Consider the following 17,901-nt stretch of genomic DNA (forward strand, 5'->3'; position numbering starts at 1 on the left):
GGTAGTCCGCTTTATCAAGTGCTTGAGTATTTCCATGTTAAAGTAGTGATGAGTGTTTACTTGCTCATCTTTTTGAATAAAGAGAAGGACAAGACTTGATTCCATTCATTTTGTACATTTGCGGAGTATATGTCTTTTGGAAAGAGGCATATATGTTAGTTAGCTCAGGTCTTAGGTGTTACCATAGTTTTGTATACTTCCTAGAAACACTAAATGTCACAGTCTCCTAACAATTGTTTCTTGCCTGTGTGACTACAAAGTGTTCTTAATCCAGAGATGAACTTAATTCAGTTACCATTCAGGTTTGTAGGCGAGCATGGAGTTCTCCCTTTAGAAAAGGTCCGTAGGAGCTGGTAGAGACTTAGTAGCAGTAGTATCTCTTCAGGCATTGTTTTAAATTGAATACGTGATTTAATGTTTTTTTAACCTTCTCGTTTTGATATTACCAGTTTACCACTATGTAATTTACATTTAATCAAAAGGTAACTTGGAAGTAGGTCCAGGTTTTGATTGAGGTTTATATTGTCATGTTGCCAAATACTACGTTGAATGTTAATTGTCACTGACTCATCAAGTTCAGTTTTGGGGTGTCATTGCATTCAGCCCTTGTTAAATGAGCTAGAAGTCAGGGGTCCCTTCCTCGGACGATTTAAAATACTCTTGCATTGGTTTCCTGTCACATTTAGGTAAAACTATGGGTTTAGTTATGAGAATATGGATTTAGACCTTTCTGTCATGGGTTTTGCTGAAGGCTGTGGTCCTGGATAGAATAGAGATATTTGAGCTTGTGTTCAGGGTTGTTTCCGAACTGTACTTTTGTCCTAGATTTGTGCTGAAAAGTCTATGTTCTTGAGGTTTTTGGTACAGTTTTGAGCTTGTGTTCAGGGTTGTTTCCGGACTGTACTTTTGTCCTAGATTTGTGCTAAAAAGTCTATGTTCTTGAGGTGTTTGGTGTAGTAAGTTCCAGTGTTCCAGGATGTGGAACCATATTTAGTGATAGCTTATTTAAACCATACTTCCAGAATTTGACAAAAATATCTACATTGTTTCCTTATTCCTCAAGAAGGGGACAAGATGAGGGCAAAGAAAACCCATTTTGTTGCCTAGAAGGAGAGAACTGAAGAACTGAGATTTTTAAAAAATCTGTAAATGCTCCTATGTGAAATTTATTATATCCTTAAGGAACATAAAATTATCACTTTTAATTGAACTCAGGGTTTCAATTCATGTTGGCTTTTGGACTTGCCTGAACCAGGGTAGTCTAAGGTAGTAACTGAATGGCAGATTATTTTTAAAAGTTATTTATTATTTATTTACTTTTGTGACTAGTGCAGAATGCAGGGTGTGTGAGGAGGGGAGCTGATGATGCATTTTTCAGGGAAGAATCAAGCTTTCTAAGCACTTCATGGGGTCATTTGAAAGGAATATTTTAAAATTCTGGGGTAATTTTCAGCTATGATGAGGCAGATCTTATAATAGCTACTTAAGAGCCTCTTGTGATACTGGAGTGTTTGTATGTTTTTCATCTTGGTAGTGTAGTTTAAAATCCACTAAAAATCAGTTTTAGGTAATTATTTTATTAGATCAATTTCAGAGCTCAAAATAGAATAGCTTATAATGTTAAATTTTTGGACTTTTCATTTTGTTTTCGGGATTTTCTTCGAAAATGACTCCTTATATCTTGGTAGCGTGGATGTTGATGGAGGATGGAGTAACTCTTGTAAAGTGTGTAGGTTAAAGTGTTTAGTTTTCTATTACCATATAGTTTAACTTAACATTTAAAAACTTGGAGTTCAATGTGTTTTTGACCACTTGACTTTAAGGACAGTTTAGAAGAAAGGGGAATCATTAAACATTTGTTAGTGCTACTGTTCTAAGGAACCCCTGTTCAAAAGAGAGATGCATAAAGAAATTGAAGTCCTTGGATTCAAAAGCTTATCGTTTAGTTGTAGAGGCAGTTTATGGGAAAAAGTAGGAAAACAGTAGCATGGTGACTGCAAGATTATGAATACAAATAGAAATGCTTTGTTCAGAGGGATGAAGACTACAGGGGTGAGGCATCTTGGTTGGAGAGGAAAGACTTCCTGCAGAGATGGGTTTTAAACAGGTGTTAAAGGAGGCAGTCACTTGAATTTATAGAGAAGCATAAAGGATTCTAGGTGGAAGGAATGGGCAGAGGCGCAGAGATGGTATTTTTTTGTATGGTAGGTAGATAATTTTTGTACTTAAAAAGCAAGTTGGTAAATCTGAATTAAAGGGTCTTAAATGGGAAAATAAGAACAGATAGAATTTGGGAAATGTGTTTTTGATAGCTGATGGAGGACAGAGGGGGCCTGTAAGAGTTTGGTTGAGGTTCAAGAGAGTTTAGGATTGTTAGAGTTAGGTTGTTGAACAAGATATTTGAAGATGATTTGGGCAGCTGAATTAATGGCTTACAGTAGTCATTGGAGCCCTTTTAGGGAGATAGTAGGGGATGTTGTGAATCATGAGAAAATATAAAATAAAATGTGAAAATGGTATGAAAATAACACGTTTGAGAGGTGGTGTGAATGAGGAACTGGCAGGACTTTGGATTGGATCGAAGGGGAATATTTGGGAAGGAGTCAGGAGTTAAAAATAAATTCTGATGTTGTTGGTCTGGAAGACTTGACCTGCTGAGTTATATTGCCGATTGTAATGGGAAAGTTGAGAAAGTGCCTTGATGAGAGGGTAGATGAGTTCACTTTTTAATAATTTAATGTACAGTAGGTTCCCTTGAAGTTCAGACAGCATTTGGTTACTGGCAATGATATTTAACTTTACAGCCTATTAATTGCACAGTTTTTAACTTTTCTTCCCTAAAAATGTTGGATTTATTTTTTAGAGCAATAAACTAAGGGTTTTAATTTAAATGCTTTCCATTGAAGTCTTAAAAAAGAAAGTAATTTTTTATGTAGATTCAAAAGCCTCACACTTGACCCTAGTTATAATAGTTCCATGGTAATTTGTTGGAAAACAATGGAAATATTTTTTGGACTAAACTGTGACGTAAAAATAGGTATTTTAACTAGCCTTTAATTTAGTCTTTGGAACATGCTTAAAACCTGTTTTTCATAAATAATGATTATTCTTAGGTAAACCTTGCATTTAAAATAATGATAATAATAATAGTAATAATAGCAGCCTTTACTTGGTTTGTGAAGGCTTCAGTAGAAATTAAAAGTTGACTTTACAACAAAATGCTTTTTGCCTTTTTGGTTGAGTTAAGCCTGCATCCTAAGTTTGAATCATGTATTTAAATTGTGTATTTGAAATATTGCTTTTTACTTACTATGGTGAAACCAGTGTTTCTTTTTTGTTCACATACAGACTCAAGTGTTACTAAATAAACGTTAATAGCTATACAATTCCTTCTGTAGAATTACGTGATATTTTATTCAAAAAAGAGAAGGAAAGGGACTATCTGTGGTGGTTTTGTTTAAAGTATTAGTAACAAATGCTTTTGGTATACTCTTGGCACAAATTTAACTAATTGGGTAGGCTTAATGCTTAAGTATAACATTTGGAAAGAGGAAAATATGTGAGTATCTCTTAATTAGGTCAGGTTTTTTTTTTTTTTAGTCAAAGAATAATTAATAGAAGTTGTATATTGTGCAGTATTTAGTCGTATAGTATTAAAACCAAAGATTACATGGCATCCTAGAGTTACTGTATTCCCAAGGGAGTGTAATCTTGTGACATTTAAAAATTAGGTTATCAGAATTAGGCAATTTCTAAATCAGCCATGTTTACGTGGAAGAGAGCTTGTGTATGAGACTGAAAGCTAGAACGTTACTTTCATTAAATTTTCATTCCTTTCCCAACCAGATCATTCCAGAGTTTTTCAAACACTAAGACTTTCATCTAAGAATTGCATGCTCTCTTGATGCATGCATCTGTAGAATGCTATTGTGAAATGACTATAAGGCACAGATACTAGGACCAAACTTCAAGGGAACCAAGAGATTCACACATCAATTAATGGCTGATTGTGAATGACATTGAGAAAATGAGGTGACATTCATATCACAGGTATAGTTCATAGAAAATCAGTTCTTGCACCCTGTGCTGTCTGCTCCTTGTTTTGGACTTAAGTTGCAGATGTGAGATACTGTTTTGGAGAAACAGCAAGGCTGGGGAAGCTTGGTGTCAGCAGCAGATTCTGAGACTGCACGTGCTGTGTTTTTGTGTGTAAAGAGAATGCTGTGAAACAGGCATATGCTGACCCTGATGCTACTATTTCATACTTTATAATAAGACTCATGGGATTGTGAGATAGGGATGGGGTCAGGCAGGCTATAAGTCTGCTGTCTCTTTTGATACTCCACCCTACAATGGAGAATGGACAGACAGAGCACGCGTGTGTGCTGGAGTACATGCTGGTATTAACAGGACCAACCTGATTTCCCAGATCCTCTTCTACTAAGAGCATAATCACCATAAGTAAATGAATTTGTTGAAACGTTTAGCCTCCTTTTCTAGCATATTTTTGGATGGTGGAATGTGGTTCAAAGGGAATTTTGAATGATTTCAGGGATTGTATTTTTATGGTTTACTGGGTTTAAAGTAGAGGTTACAGTCTTTGCTCCTATTTTGGATTGTACAAATCTTCCTTGGTTATAAGAATTGCCTTTGAAATTGGTTGAATGTAATATAGAAATGTATATTCATATAAAGACCTGCGTGAATAGTACAAAGAAAAACTGACAGTAGAGTTAAAGGAGCAGTTTGCTTTCCAAAAGTTTCTTACCATTAAATTGATTTTAAGAAGGGACATTTGTTGTTTTAAAAAATGAGTTAATACACAGTACATAATAGGCATTCTGTAAATTATTTCAATATATATTTTTGTCTGTAATGTACTTCTTCTGGTATAAAAAAATATAAAGATAAAACTTTGTAGATTTGGGTTTTTAGTTTACAGTCCCCCTTCCCACTCTTGTTTATGTTTTGGTGAGAAAGGTCTACTTTCAAAGGGTGTGCAAGTTAAAACTTTGTAAATAGTTGAGTCTTACATTTTCTTATCGAATAGTTTTCTTAGAAGCGTTTTGGTTTGATCAGATTGAGGTAATGATGTATTTTGTTGTTTTGTAGTTAATTCTGCCAAATCAACTTTTCCTTTTGTCTCCAGGGTACCATAGCCAACAGTGGCACAAAAGATGAACCCTTTAATATGTTCTCTTGTCAACATATTCTGGGGTTGTTAATTTCTTGATTATCCTTTGAATTAATAATAAAAAGTAAACATTTCTGATTGAAAAGGAACTGTTTTTCTAGAAACTTGTATTTTAGATGGTGATGAAATTTAAATGCACTTATAGGCCCTAAAGTCAGAGAGGTAGGTAGGCAGGCAGGCAAAAATATTAGTAACACTGGTATAGAGCACTAATATTAGTGTTTTATCATTAATTATGTCATGTGAAATCCTTGGCTTTTAAAACTAAAAATAAATAGGTTGCTTTAATAGAAAGTGGCCATGAATAATAATGTGATTGACATGTGATGTGCCTATTGAATGTTTACTATGTTCTAAATAAGCATTCTGCCAAATTCTTTATATGCAATATTTTCATCTTTTTAAACATTTTTATTCATTTTTGAGAGACAGAGAGAGACAGGGCGTGAGCAGGGGAGGGGCAGAGAGAGAGGGAGACACAGAATTTGAAGCAGGCTCCAGGCCCTGAGCTGTCAGCACAGAGCCTTATGTGGGGCTCAAACTCACGAACCATGAGATCATGGCCTGAGCTGAAGTCAGATGCTTATCTGACTGAGCCACCAATGTGCTCCTATGCAGTATTTCATTGTAATCATTACAGCAACTCTACAAAGTAACTAATACTATTATCCCTACTTAATAGGTTAGGTAAATGAAATTTAGAGAAGTGAAGCAATTTACCCAAGATGACTTGGGCAAAAAGTTGCTTTGCTATAATTTAAACCCAGGCATCCTGATTCTAGAGCTGTTGCTCTCTATTGTATATGTTTCAGAGAATTGTATTGCTGTTGCCTGTTACTCAGATTCCAGAGATAAGCTAGAGTACCTTTTGCTTGTAGGATAGTCTTTCATTGATAGTTTAGCAGTGTATGTATAAGACTTTCATGATTAGTACTGCTTTTGAATTAGTTTCAGGGCGTGCCTGGTAGCAAATACAGTACTTAAATATTTATAGTTATATTCAAAAAATGCTTAAAAAATGCTTTTAAGATTTCAGGAAAACTTTTTAAGACAAACATGAAAATGGAGATATTCGGGCTAATGCCAGCCAAAAAAGAAAAATAAGTAGTAGTGATTTTTTTTTTTTTTAATGTTCAGAGAACTGTTTTTTATTGAGAAGTACTGATTGTTCGTAGGTAAATCTGGTGTATTTATATTCCCAGGTAATATTGGAATGTGATTCTCAATTATCCATTCTTAAGGATTATTTCTTTCTCTCTTTCTATAGGGTGTGAAGTGTTGTGTTTTCTTCCTCCTTTTAATAGTTGGCAGCAAACTTCATGAAAATGTGTGTGTGTGTATATATGTATTTGATTTTATGTGTATACAACCAGTTAAGTGTTTATTGGACATTAGTTACGTTATAACTGTGAAGCTATCTTCTAGTTAAGGCACTGCATACAGTTACTTAAGCTTTCTTATGAATTATGATTAGCTGTTAGAGAGTAACTTTACTAACAGTTAAGACCTATTAATGAGAATTGAAAAGGTCACTATCTTAATTGTGGATCTGAAGAAAAAGGACAATCATGGCAAAGTACTTTTTTCTCTTTTGGAAGTCTAAGAAATTCTTACAGGCTTAATTGGCTAACATAACTAAAAAGGTTGGGTGTTTTAGATTTCTTTCCAAGGAAGGTTAACCTATCTCTTAAAATGTGACTCCTTCTACTTCCCCTTATTCCATAAAGTCAGTTAATTCTTTTTAATTGATTAACCACTTTCTTCATGACTTGTGTTGAAGTTACTGAGCTGAGTCAAATTGCTGCTTTCTAGATTTTTAAGTCTATAGAGTCAGCATCTGAAGAATTTGAGATGCTGGAGTTATGCCTGGCTTCAGACTGCCAGTGTTGCAGGTGCATTAGCTGTCCGATCGGAATTTCAGTTTTCACATTCTGTTCATTAAACTCTGAAGGGAAGGGGGAAGCTTTGAGTTGGTAGGGTTTCAATAATAGTTTGTAATTATATGTATATATATGTGTGTGTCATATTTATATAATAAATAGTAATAACCACTTAATTGCATGCCATATGATGGACAATTACGTGCTTGTCTTATTTACATATTTTGCTTTAAAAGTTAGAATTTACTCATATAATTCAAAATTTTCAAGATTTTCGGTGATGTCTTTGCCTTACTCCTGCTTTTTAACTACCAGTTCCCTTTCCTGGGGACTGTCAACATTCCAGTTTCTTAAGTATCCTTCTGTAGATATTTTGATTCTTTACTGGTTATTTCTATTATGGAATTATACTTTGTGTATATACACCTAAATGAACACAGGCTTTACCATAAGAATGTTAGAATTAAAATAAAATTTAAATCAATGTTTCTAGAAAATTGCTGTTGTTTTCCATCCTAGTAGGTTACTAAACCCTTATTTTTTCCAAACGTGAGTTAGATGGGGAGTAAGTGGAAAGATGAGAGAGTGCTTCTCTTGGCAATAAGAGGTAAAATGCTGATAGTCATAACCAGTGAACACTATCACATTTAAAATATTTCCTACTCTTGTTGTATTTGAGAAATGATCTGTAGTGTCAAGTAGGTATTATCTTTTTTGCTGGAAGTAGTTTTTCATGGTAAAGAAAAACACAAAGGAACATTTACTTTTTCCTTTAACTTTCCATTTTTCTAACATCGTAGGTGAGAAAAACCTGTTCTCTTGAGAGATCAGAGGCGCAGAGTGCGTCAGTGTCAATGAAGCCTGTGCCTTTTACCTCTTTAAGAGCGCACGGTTTCATTCTGCTTCTAAACCAAGCACTCCTTAGTCTGTTTTTAAAAATTTTTAATTTTTATAAAATAATATATTCATATGATCCAAAGAAATCAAATCATGCAGAAAGTCTTATTATGGAAGTCAGTCTTCTCTTTCTCATTTCTGTTTCTCACAGGCAACCTTAAAACTGTGATGGCTGTTTTCCCGTATAAGTTTCTGTCGTATTTTTAATTAGCATACTTTTGGCTATTAAAATTACTTTTTGATATTGTTATTTTCTCATTATTTGGATATTATTTATTCTCATCCTAACCGCCCTTTTGCTATCATGGTAATATAGTTATACCATTATTTTCAGTTAAATAATTATTTAAATTATTACTCAAATGGTTAATACTCAGTATCTAGACACTAAGCAGTATTCTTAGCAGGAACAGGTAGTGTACAATGATCACATAAGCCTTTTAAAAATGATTTCATTGAGACATAATTCACATACCATAAAATTCATTCATTTAAAATGCACAGTGGTTTTTAGTATGTCCATAGAGTTGTGAAACTATCACCACAATTTAATTTTAGCACGCTTTTGTCACCCCAAAAAGAAACCCAGTACCCATTAGTAATCATTGCCCACATTCTCCTTCCTCCCATCTCTTACCTACTTTCTGTCTCTATGGATTTGCCTATTCTCATTTCATATGAATGGTATATAGTATGTGACTTTTTGTGACTGGCTTCTTTTACTTCATATAATGTCTTCTAGGTTCATCTGTGCTCTAGCATTTATCAGTACTTCATTCCTTTTTATTTTTGAATAATATTCCATTGTATGGAAATGCCATCATTTGTTTATCCATTCATCAACTGATGGGCATTTGGATTGTTAACCTACTTTTTGGCTAGTATAATACTTCTGTGAACATTTGTGAACAAGTTTTTGTGTGGATATATATTTTTGTATCTTTTGGGTATATACCTACGAGTGGAATTGCTAGGTTGTATGGTAACTGGTAACTAATATTTTAAGGAACTATCAAATTGTTTCCAAAGTGGCAATCACATTCCATTCACTTTTATTTTTTTTCTTTTACAGTTCATTGTTGCCATATTATTTTTCTTGCCCTGTTTGCAATGATCATAATTTTGCTTCTGTCCCCCAACCCCCCCTTCAAACTTTATCAGGCATTCTCTAGATTCTGCCCCACGTCTGTTATTTTCCTGGAATGTCCTTTCCTAGAGTCCTCATCTTATTGCTGACATCAAGCTTGGTTCTCCGGGTCCTGCTATGCAGCTGTCATTCTGACGTCATTACTCTTCAGGGTCCACTCTTGTATTTCCCTGCATTCCATTTCTTTGTATTGCTGAATACTCCTTTAACAGTCTCTGACATCAGCCAGCAGTGCCTCCAAAATTAACTGCTTGGTAAATGTATCCAGAAAAGTTGTTAGTTGGTTGTTTTTTTACACATTTGCTCCAAAACAGTAGTTAGGCCGACATACTTTTCTGGTATGTGTCTCATCTTTTCAGTATCTAGACACTGAGGCATAGATGTTGGGCGGTTACCTTCTATCATTATGATCAAGTGATTGCCATGCCTACATGAAGCAATAACCTAAAGCCAAGTACAGACTAATTCAAGAACTAATGTTAAGCAATTGTTTAAACCAGAGCTTTTCAATAGAAATATAATGCAAGCCACAAATGTGAGTCACATATGTAATATAAAATTTTCTAGGAGCCACATTAAAAAGAGTAAATAGATATAGGTGAATTTAATTTTAATATTGTTAAATAACCCAGTATATCAAAAATATTATTTCAATATGTAATCAATATAAAATTTACTAATAAGATACATTACATTCTTTTTCTTTTTTTTTTTTTCCTTGGTGCTGAATCTTCACAGCCTAGTGGGTATTTTATACTTATAGCACATCCTAATTTGAAGTAACCATATTTTGTGCTCAGTAGCCACATGTTGCTACTGGTTATTGTATTGGACAATGTAGCTTTAGAGTTTTGTCCAAGAATTATGTTATTGTGTAACACTGTTGTCAATCTGTTTATTTTCAAGGAACAGATAAGATGTATGTGGTTTAAAAACACTTCATTGATTTGTCTTATTGCTTTGTTTTGTTTTTAGTCATGTCTTCAGTTAATTTTGAAATTTTATACCACATTAAAAGAGGTTGAGACATTTATGTTCTTCAGAAAGGAGCTTGCTATCGGAGGCAATGAGTTTTTACCCGTAATATTTTAGCACAACTGTTAAATTGTATATGGAAATTCTTACTGGTATGTTTGTTAAATATTTTCATTGCCATGATTGTCCCTGGTCCCAATGGAATCTTATTAGTGTAAATCTTCTTTGTCATACATTCTCTCTCCTTGCTGTTTCAGAGACCTACTCAGCTTTCAGGGTTTCAGATGCCACCCCAACCACTTACTCTTCCATGCCTTACCCCCCACAAGGCATGAAATTCGCTTGCATGTAACTCCTGTAACACTCTCTGTCACCCTTCTTACATTCTGCCTTGCGTTCTGGGTAACTTGTTTTGTCTCACCCTAGGGGATTTTAAGTTCCGGTACAGTAAAAGGAGCATTTTATTTACCTTCGTATTTACTGTAATGTGGAGCACAGTGCCTTTTAAATTGGGTCACTTAATATATGTTTGAGTTGAAGGCAATTTATCATGGTAGTTACGTGTATACCATATATGGTAGTTATATGGTATAGAGTTTCCAGGTCACCAAACTATCACTGATATTTATAGAAACATTAAAGTTTTGATATAAGAAATTAATTTATAAAGTCAAATAGGAATTTTTGTTTAAAAATGAAGGCGTAATACCAGGGAAAGGAAAAAGACACAGACGTAGACACTTTATACTATGTGCTTAGCAACTGAGTGGCTCTGAACTTTTTGGATGGGTAGCTGAATGAATGAAAGAACTTGAATGCTAGGTCACACTGGTTGGTGAGCATAGTACCTTTAAACCCTTGAACCTGTCCAGCTCCTACAGTACCCTCAAACCTTCTGGGAATTTATTTGGAGTGGGTGGGGATAGAAGAGAAGATGTAGATCAATGAAATCTGACAAATTAATTTTAAAATTTTCACCAAGTAGCTTATTCTGCAGGAGATAAAGTAAATATTAACAGGCCCTTTCGTCATGGATTGTAATTGTATTGTGGGGATTTATGAAAACTTTAATTTTTACAGGACTTCTTTTTCTTCTCTAAGATCATATTTGTTTGGTCTAATAGTATATATTGTTATATCAGTTCAAGAGCTTTCCCAGAGAGTTGAGAAATTTTAATAAACAATATGGGCTATCTTGCTAAATGATCCAACCTCTTAAATAGCTGTGAAGTTTGGCTGTTTGTATTTGGTTTTGAGAAATCATATTGTCACAATAATAATTTGGATTCTACTGATCAACATGGTATCTGCCTCTGTGACTCACTGTGTTAATTGTGAAATGCTTGCCTCGCTTGGGGCATGATTTTTAGACATGGAAGAGATTTATTTTCTCTGTAAGTAACAATTATTTGGTATGCCGTTCTTGAAGTCCAGGAGGAGTTACTAAAGAACAGAGCATAGTTCTTTTTTTTTTTTGGAGTCACACAGGGACCCACAAAGATCTTTTTTTTTTTTTTTTTTTTTGAACAGAGCATAGTTCTATTTCAATTCAGTTGAATATCAGGGATAACCTTTGTTTAGAGACATTTGAGACCTTCATGTTATATATATTTACCTCTTGTGAGTTTTTAGAAAAATTTAAGAGTGTCTATGTACTTTCAAAGGATAGAAGAAATATTCTAGTATTATATTTCTGCTGTAGTGGAAAGTGAGTACCAAGTAAAAAATAAAGGGTGTGTGTCATGGCTTCTAAAATTGGAGCAGGTGGACCCGTTCCTGGGGACCTTAGAAAAGGAAGATCCCAAGAAGCAGAGGATTCTATGACTCCACTGCCTTGCACGTAGCATCAGTGTAAATTGTACAGCTTGTCAGTTAACAGCATTAATTTAGGAGTAAGATATTGTTTAAAAATGTAGTGTCCTGATTAAAAAAAATCTTTTTATTTCTCGCATATACCTGAGAAAGCCTGTGTACTTTCTAAAGTTTTGGAAAGAGATGAGCAGAGCTACGGGTTGAGAAGTGAGGAGTGAGGGTTGAGAAAGAAGTTAGAGAAATGTTAGTGAAATATATATATATATATGTGTGTATATGTATAAGAATTAGAACAATGTTTATAGTAATGATGAGTATTGAGTTTCCATGGATGCTGTATTGATGGTAGCCCAGATCTTAGAACTGGAGTAATTTAGATTCGGGTACCCGTTAAGTATTTTTACTGTATGCCAAGCACTATCCTTTCCTTTAACTTTCATAGTTCTTTGAGGCAATATTATCTCCATATAATGGCTGAAAAAGCTAAGTTATAAATATTATGATTGATTTATTAAGGATCTTACAGGTAGTAGAGAATAGGTCCAGTATGTTGAACTCAGGACGCTAGACTTCAAGTAAAAGAAAAAAATTTTTGAGTACTTACTGTGTCATTGCATTGTACTTAGCAATTTATCTGTATCTCATTCAGTCTTTACCACAACCTGGTAAGGCAAATGTAGTTTATAAATGAATAAATTTGAGGCTTAGAGAGCCTTACATAGCCAGCAGATTTTGTCACCATACTTTGAATTTGTTCTCTTAACTGCTACACTATATGGCCTTTATGATTTGGAAAGAGAATAGGAACATTGTGTGAAATTGATTGAACTAAGGTTTCTATGGGTAACCTAGGAACTTTTACTTTTTATAATGTTTCTTACCAAGAAGAACATAATTGTCAATCACATGCAAGTAAACTAAGTATTTTAAATCCTTTTTTGTAATAAAACTTTAATAGCAAATACTTTGCTTTCAAAATTAATACAGGCTATCTATAAAACAGTGGCTATAAGAAATGGGTAAAAACTATAGTTGAAATCCATATTGCAGAATCAGTTTTGAGCCAGAACTCATTATCTTTAAGGAAATTCAGGATTAGGTTAAGTAACTTTTGCCAAAGTTTTAGAAGCAGCAGATGGCAGAGCCTATATTCCAGTCCAGGTAATTTAGGGTAGAGCTCTAATTCTTAACTGCTTTACTGGCCTAAGAGAATGTGAATGATTGTGCAGAAATGGAGCCTTCTTAACCTCTGATAACTTAAAGACACTAATTTTGAGCCCAGATAACACATCATTGTTTGACTCTAAGGGAAGTGTTAGACTTTATCTGCTTCTGTCCTTATTGTTTCCTTGCTCACTTGTCTCAGTATTTTTTGTTGTTGCTTAATATTATTCTTGAACATGAAAATTCTCTTTATCAAGTTGGCACTTAATAAATGTTGAATGTTGAAAAACAAAAAAATTAAAAGTCTTAAGTATAGAGATGAAATTTTAACATATTCATTGATAATCTTTTTTTTAATTAAAGTTTATTTATTTATTTTGAGAGAGAGAGAGAGAGAGAGAGAGAGGCAGAGAGTAGGAGAGATAGAATCCCAAGCAGGCTCCATACTCTCAGTGCAGAACCCACAAACCATGAGATCATGACCTGAGCCTAAATCAAGAGGTGGACGTTTAACTGACTGAGCCACCCAGGCGACCCATCATCTTTTTGTTTGTTTGTTTGTTTGTTTGTTTCTAATAGTTTTGTTTTGTATTGTTTTTAAAGAAGAATTTCTGTAGCTTTGGGGACTAAAATGTTAATTTAAAAGGTTGATTTAAGATTCTCATGACTTGGAGAAAATTTTCTGTGCTTCTGAGGAACTTTTCTTAGTTAACGAGTGTTTTAAGTGTCAGATTACGATGAAATCCTGTGGTGATACAAAATTCAGGTAGAGTATAGTTGGCTCCCACCCTCTGCCCTGCCTTAGTGCCTGCCAGTGAGGCCAGGTACCTGTTTTGTTTGTAATAATTGGCTTTCGCACAATTCTGGTAAATTAAAATTGATATATGTACTTTTCCTTCCTTGTTACCTCTATTCTGTAACTGGAAGACTATTGGAAAAATAATTGTTTTCTGTTAACTTTGAAATATTAAGTCCTATTTTTCATGTAGTTAGATTTTTTGGACCATACTTATAAGAGGATATCTGGGTTTTAATGCACAGTACTTAATAAATGGAGTATTCATATGTCCAGAAGGCACTTCTTTGCCAGCTTGATTGTATAGAATGAAGGCAGGAACTAGATAGTTGATAAAGATCCAAAAGAGCTATCATAGAATGTGAAGCAATTTTTTTTTTTTTTTTTAGCCTATATGAAATTCCTTTGGTCAGTGTTTCCTACAGTAGTTACTCTAATAGGTGTTATACTATAACAAGTATTCTATAGCCAGACAAGTTGAGGAAGTGTAACTTACAGGATCCCTTGAAGGACTGGTATTCCTTGGATCACACTTTGGAAGCTCTGCCTTAGGTATTTGGATCTTGCATTTATTTTAGAAGAGAAGGGAAAGGAGCCAGCATTTAAAACGCATTACTTCACAGGCCCTAGGTGATGTCTCCATTTTACCGACAAGGAACCCAAGGCACTTCTGGAGGGTAGAGGATACTAACAGGGCAGAACTGGAATGGATCCCAATCTCTCTGATTCCTAAATCTTTGCTCTTTTGTCTTTGCTATGCTACCATGTGATTGTATTGAATTTCTGGTTTTACTTACAAATGGCGACTTAGCAGTAGTACTAGGAAAGAGTATATACTTCCCTATTTAGAGAAGAAGAAAAAAAGAATTTGACTAGTTGACCATGTCCTGCATCCTTTGTTTTGCATAGATGAACTCCATGTTCTGGGGGGGAAGATTTTAGAGAATACTCTACAAATTAGGCTCCTGTTTGAGTGAGATTGGATACTGTCTTTAGGTATGTATAGTTTTATATCTATATTCGACATCATAAGGCCAGAGCCTCTCTTTGATCAGGTATAGTGAACTTAGACGTTACTAATTTCAGTTACCTACCTTTCTGGAGATTGTAAAGCTTAACGAAGATAATTATGCATGTAAGATGCTTGGCACAGTGTCTGACCCATAATAATCTTAGCTGCTATTAATAGTAATAATAATTAAGGCTTAGGTGTAGGTTGTTACCTCTTTGTATCTGTTGTATATTTTTTTTAAGTGTATTTATTTTGAGAGAGTGTGTGTGCACTCGGACAAGAGGGAAAGGGACAGAGAGAGAGGGAGAGAGAATCTTAAGCTGGCTCAACGCTTAGCACGGAGCCCAACACTGGGCTCGATCTCACGACCCTGAGATCATGACCTGAGCTGAAATCAAGAGTCAGATGCTTAACTGACTCAGCCACCCAGGCACTCCTGTTTATTTTATTTTTTTTAACAGGCATGTGTATTTAGGGTGGTCATAAGGAGGCCTCCAAATCTTTTTTTTTCTTTTTTAAATTTTAAGAAAAAATCATCACCAGATAACCTTTTTATTTTTAATTTATTTATTTTTTTCAGATAACCTTTTTAAAGTAATGGAAATTATATCTTGGATGCAGTTTATAAGACAGTTACAGTTCCCATTAGGGATCTGGCAAATTTTTAGTGACTACTAGTTGTAATTTTTTTTTTTTAACATGTATTTATTATTGAGAGACACACACAGAGCATGAGCAGGCCAGGGGCAGAGAGAGGGGGAGACACACAGCAGGCTCCAGGCCCTGAGTTGTCAGCACAAAGCCTGACATGGGGCTGGAACTCACAAACCACAGATCATGACCTGAGCCAGAGTTGTACACCAAACCAACTGAGCCACGTAGGCAGGCGCCCCATCAGTGAATACTAGTTGTAATAAGCAGATGTTGGCCTAGTGTCCATAAAGGTTTTTTGTTTTTTAATGTGAGATTTGTATTTTAAGTCAGTCTGATGTCTGTGTTGTCAGTCTTTTAAAGGCTGCCTATTTTTCTTCTGAAAGCTATTTCTATCTAGTTTGTATTCATTGGCAGTTTGGTTTACATTGGCCATTAGGTTATTAAATGTTTAACTGTGATGGGCACACCAGAGTACTATGTAATGTGAAGATTTTTTCTCTCCTTCCCGCCCCCCCGCCCCCCCCGCCCCCCCGCCCCCCCCCCCCCCCCCCCCGCCCAAATCAGGTTGTCAGCAGTCTCATTCGGTAGAGTTAAAGTGGTCTGAGTGCTCTCTGAACATTTGGATAACTATTTAGAACCATTCAAAACCACTGAGGCTATTAACTGTGAATGGAGTTAAGCAGAATACTGTGTTCTTTTCCTTCAGTTTTTTTTTTTTAATGTTTATTTTTTGAGGGGGGAGAGAGAGAGAGAGACAAACAGACAGACCATGAGCGGTGGAAGGGCAGAATGGGAAGCAGGCTCCAGGCTCTGAGCTGTCAGTGCAGAGCCCAACGCGGGGCTCAAACTCACGGAGTACGAGATCATGACCTGAGCCGAAGTAGGACACTTAACTGACTGAGCCACCCAAGCGCCCCCGTTTTCCTTCAGTTTTGATTCCTTCTTCTCTAATTTGAGGAAGCTGGGGAGAGAAACTATCCACTCCCCATCCCATGAAAAGTTTCTTCTCCCTTCTTCACTTTTTATTTACTGCTTTGAAACAGCCAAAATCTTTGGGGGCTTAAAGAACATCAGACACTTTTCACAGTTTAAGGCAGAGTGATTTTCATGGGAAACCTTTTCTTATAAGTAAAATACTCTTTGTCCTTGCCAGGGCATTCTTAAAAGGGCAGCCAGCAGCACCTCACTGCTTTGTCACTAACCAGAATAGAGAGGAGAGAATGAGTCACAAGGTTCCTTCTTTCACATTTTTCCTTTTCTCTTTTCCCTTTCCACTTAGCTTTTCATGGGGACTGAACCTGGCTTCTGGTGGAATGGGGGTAATTTTACTTCAGTGCGGAGCCTTCTTGGTCTCTCTCTCTTTCTGAGCGTCCCCTGCTTGTTCTTGCTCTCTCTCTAAAATAAATAAATAAACCTAAAAAAAGAGCTTTATTTCAGTAGGTTACATGATTATTCTGAGGAACAGCAGATTCTTTTCTTACTATTTGATAGGGGTAGCCAATGACCAGTGAGATTGCTTACTTTTTTTGTGTCTATATGAACCTCAGTTTTGAATATGTTTGTTTTAATCCATTGTAGTTTTTCTTTTTAGTTTTCAAATTGTCTCATTTTAGTCAGTGGGAGCCCCTTCATATTGGTTCCTGTATCTGTAGATATAACCTCAGTAATCTTTGGTAATTCTGTTTTCTAGTATACAAGATGTTTCAGGCTCATCTTATCCATAACCTGCCTTAGATCCAGAACCAGAATTTAGATTTGTCTGAGGGATTCTGATTCCTATTAGTATTAGTATTTAAAGACCATAATTTGGATATTTGTCACTATGTGTTGATTGTTGTTTCTAGGCTCATTTAGTGGACAGAGCTAGGGTGTATATCTGTGGATGTGTGTGTGTTGGATTTTTCTTATTGTGGTGAAATACACATAAAATTGACCATTTGAACCATTTTAAAGTGTACAGTTCAACAGTATTAAGTACATTCCCATTGTTGTGTGTTCATTACCACTATCTTGTTCCAGAAATTTTCCACACCCTGAAAGGAACCCTTGTATTCATTAAGCAGTCACTCTGCATTCTTCCCTCCCTCCAGACCCTGGCACTAATCTGCTTTTGACTGTATGGATTTGCTTGTTCTGGACAGTTCATATAAATGGACTCATACAATATCTGGCCTTTTGTACACTGGCTTTCACTTAATAATGTTTTCAACGTTCATCCATGTTGCAGTATGTATCAGTACTTCATTCCTTTTTATGGCTTAAAAATATTTCATTGTATGATAAATTACATTTTGTTTATCTGTTTAGTTGATTGACATTTGAGTTTTGGCTATTATGAATAGTGTTGCTGTGAACATTTGTGTGTAAGTT

General features: G+C 35.3%; 1 protein-coding gene across 3 annotated transcripts in view; it reads left to right on the forward strand.

Moving 5' to 3' along the window:
* The window catches only part of GSK3B (glycogen synthase kinase 3 beta), a 196,819-nt gene that overhangs the window by 1,368 nt on the left and 177,550 nt on the right, over window positions 1-17,901 (forward strand). The window lies entirely within an intron of this gene.

This window comes from Puma concolor, chromosome C2, assembly GCF_028749965.1.
Source record: "Puma concolor isolate L17-30 chromosome C2, mPumCon1.1.hap2, whole genome shotgun sequence".
NCBI lineage: Eukaryota > Metazoa > Chordata > Mammalia > Carnivora > Felidae > Puma > Puma concolor.